The sequence below is a fragment of the Haplochromis burtoni genome, unplaced genomic scaffold, assembly GCF_018398535.1.
Source record: "Haplochromis burtoni strain Fernald_Lab_line unplaced genomic scaffold, NCSU_Asbu1 Contig_1536, whole genome shotgun sequence".
In the NCBI taxonomy this organism is placed as follows: Eukaryota; Metazoa; Chordata; class Actinopteri; order Cichliformes; family Cichlidae; genus Haplochromis; species Haplochromis burtoni.
The window spans coordinates 30,843-34,301 of NW_024583897.1; the positions used below are offsets into that span (position 1 = coordinate 30,843).

General features: G+C 39.4%; 1 long non-coding RNA gene across 2 annotated transcripts; it reads left to right on the forward strand.

The window, feature by feature from the left end:
* The first annotated feature begins 296 nt into the window (after positions 1-296).
* LOC121813330 lies at positions 297-2,765 on the forward strand. 2 transcript variants are annotated; one of them, XR_006053657.1, is made up of 2 exons: positions 297-346; positions 2,595-2,765. It is a non-coding gene; the product is annotated as an uncharacterized LOC121813330 (long non-coding RNA). The 2 variants fall into 2 exon arrangements; XR_006053656.1 differs by lacking the exon at positions 297-346 and adding an exon at positions 1,590-1,987.
* The last annotated feature ends 694 nt before the right edge of the window (positions 2,766-3,459 follow it).

A 3,459-nucleotide genomic window follows, 5' to 3' on the forward strand; every position in this document is an offset into this window, starting at 1 on the left:
GAACTCACCTGAAACCTTGGCTGATTGTGACCTACACCTGTTTTTACACCTTGGCTATTGTGATTAGGTAGAGGATCATTAGGGGGTCCATGTCCCTTTTGGGGGGACACTCTTCTCGGTTGAGAGGTGATGTGCTGATCAGAGGTGAAGCTGCTTCCTGGTTGTTGATGTTTGTTTCTAAAGATGTTGTTGATGAGACTTTGTAGAAAGCAGCTGGTCTGAGTGATGTGATCAGAGTGCAGTAGATAATGTCTGACAGCAGTTTGAAGAGGAAATGGATTCTGTTCTGTTCTTCACTCATCACCTACCTGACAGCTGACACCTCACACCTGTTTCTCACCTGCAGGTCAGACAGGAGGAGACACAGAGGATGGATCAGATGGACATGAATTGGTCTTTTTGTTTTTCTGTTACAGCTCTTGTGTGTTATTTTGATTTAAAAAAAGAACAAAAATAATCCCACTTCATACTCCTTGACTGATGAAGTAGGAAATGAAGTTTACTGAACAACTCGCGGATTAGGGCTGCCACGATTACGTCGACTATCAAAATCATCGACAACTAATTAATAGTCGACGCGTCGTTTGAAGCTTCTGTAAGATCCCAAAAGACGCAGGAATAAGTAGTAGGATTTAAGAGGTGTAATAACGGACTGAAACAGAAGATGGCAGCACTGCATGTACAAGGATGCCAGCTGCCGTTAAACCCCGAAGAAGAAGAAACTGTGTCCCAGAATTCATAGCGCGGCCCTGCTCAGTTTCCAACAATGGCGGCAGCTAGTTAGTTTTAATATTACTCTTATTATTCTTTCTGGGTCACAAAATAAACGTTTAACATATTTTCAGGCGAGAATGTAGCTGTGTAAACCTCAAATATCTGCTCAGTTTATCAGACACCACATATTTTCAAAAGCGCTCCGACGTTTCTGTTACCCACTAGCTCGATAGCTGGGTTGGGTAAGGTCACTCAGAGCCGGAGAACACCGGACTCCCGACAAATCATTTTCAAACCTACCGCGGTCTTTCGCTACTCAGGTTAATTTATAATTAATCTTTACTATATTATTAGACCTTTATTTATCCATATAAAAATCTCATTAAGATTCAAATCACATTTCTAGAGAGACCTAAAGTAAAACACATACAGCATATAATAACATAACAATATCTATATCAAATTGATATTACTAGAATTTTTAAATAGTGTTATGTAAAATCAAAAGTATCTCTAAAACATCAAACATCGATCAAACTCTGATTCGATGTACAAGGATCTTTGATATATCAAATCTCGTGATTTGACATCAATAGGGCAGCACGGTGGCACGGTGGTTAGCACTGTTGCCGCACAGCAAGAAAGTCCTGAGTTCAATTCCACCATCAGACCGGGGTCTTTCTGTGTGGAGTTTGCGTGGGTTCCCTCCGGGTACTCTGGCTTCCTCCCACCGTCCAAAGACATGCAGCTTGTGGGGATAGGTTAATTGGATAATCCAAATTGCCACTAGGTGTGAATGGGAGTGTGAATGGTTTCTGTCCCTGTGTGTTAGCCCTGCGACAGACTGGCGACCTGTCCAGGGTGTACCCTGCCTCTCGCCCTATGACAGCTGGGATAGGCTCCAGCGCCCCCCGCGACCCTGAAAAGGATAAGCGGAAGCGAATGGATGGATGGAGATCACTTGTCATCGATCAAACTGATTCGATGTACAAGGATCTTTGATATATCAAATCTTGTGATTTGACATCAATAGATCACTTGTCGTCAATCAAACTCTGATTCGATATCCAAGTATCTTTGATATATCAAATCTTGTGATTTGACATCAATAGATCACTTGACATCGATTACACTCTGATTCGATGTACAAGGATTTTTGATATATCAAATCTTGTGATTTGACATCAATAGATCACTTGACATCGATCAAACTCTGATTCGAGTACGAGGCAGCAGAGAGGACCTTGTATGGGTTTACTACCACATTCTAAAGGTACGCATGTGATGTCAACTGGTGAAATACAAATTTGACACACCAACATCAGGATCAGCGCTTTCCCTCAGACTGACATGTAGAGAATGTGAGCTGACAGAACAAATAAAATTTATGTACGAAGTTTACACAAACAACCAGGTATTATAGTATATATATTTATATATATTATAGTGGCACACGTAATTCAATTACAGTGATCTGAGAGCCACCATCTAACTGATGGAGCACAGGCTCAGAACTGATGTTCAGTGGTTACCTGCGTAATGTCATCATAGTCCTCAGACAATCTCTGTTGACAAAATAATAATAATGTAAGATACTCATAGTGTGACCTTTGGCTCTGCGTCAATATAAAGAAAACTGTTAATATGTCAGTTAGCAGTCTAACAAAGCTCTGGCTGCAGAGCACAAGTTAGTCCAAAAACTGTTTAGCAAGAGATGTGTTACAGGGGTACCTAGCACGACGCACACACAGTGGTTTAACTGTGATGCTTGTGGCCTTATTAATGCAGCTTATTTCAAGCTGCCGTAAACACTGTTGTACACACTGCTTCCTTACCTAGCTTGCTCGTCCTGCACTAAGCTCTCCCCTCTTCCTTTCTAGGTCCTGGCATTCTACTGAAGTAGGGAAGGCGTCATTAGATGATGACTCCTAGTGATGGTGAGATGAAGCCTCGTGAGGAACTGAAGGTTTCCATCCAACTGGTCGACTCATGGTTCAAAGCATTGTGATGATTCATTTGCTCTACTGCACCATCAAGTGGACGATTCAAGTGAAAAGGCTCTGATTATAATGATGTGATGTGTAAACCTCTAAACTTAATAAATAAATTGTTTTCATGGTTATTTATCCCGAATATTGTCTCAGTATGTCTGATACAAAAGAGAAAGTGGAAACTATCAGGACAGAGTTTTGGTATGATTGTGTAACTGTGTAATCATGCTTATGTACATCTGGACAATGACACAAACTAGTGTGTGGTGCTTCACTTTTTAATAACCAGGATTCTTGAGATAAGGGACAAAACATGTCCGGCAGATAAAACCCAATTTTGTGGTTAAAAATATGCATACAAGTGTTAACCCAACTGCCTAAAAGACAAACCAAGGCAATGTTTATACAACAAAACTATGATTTTGCATTTATAAATATATATTTATTTTAAATGGTACAATACATTACCAGTACCTTAAAAATCCATTGTCCAGAAGCAGGTGTGATAATATTAAAATACAGAAAAAAAATTAAAAGTAATGTAAAATTAAACATCATGGCTCTCGTCACTAAGTATTTAAGTCAATACCTTATATAATCAAAATATGCAATTGAAAATTTATTTTTACATATTTTTTAAGTGATTAAAATCGTGTCGCAAGTTCTGTCAACTCCATAGATTTATTATTTTTCTTGTAAAAACAGCCTCATTTAGGCAGATTGTTGAGGCCATAAGCAAATGATGAAAAACAAG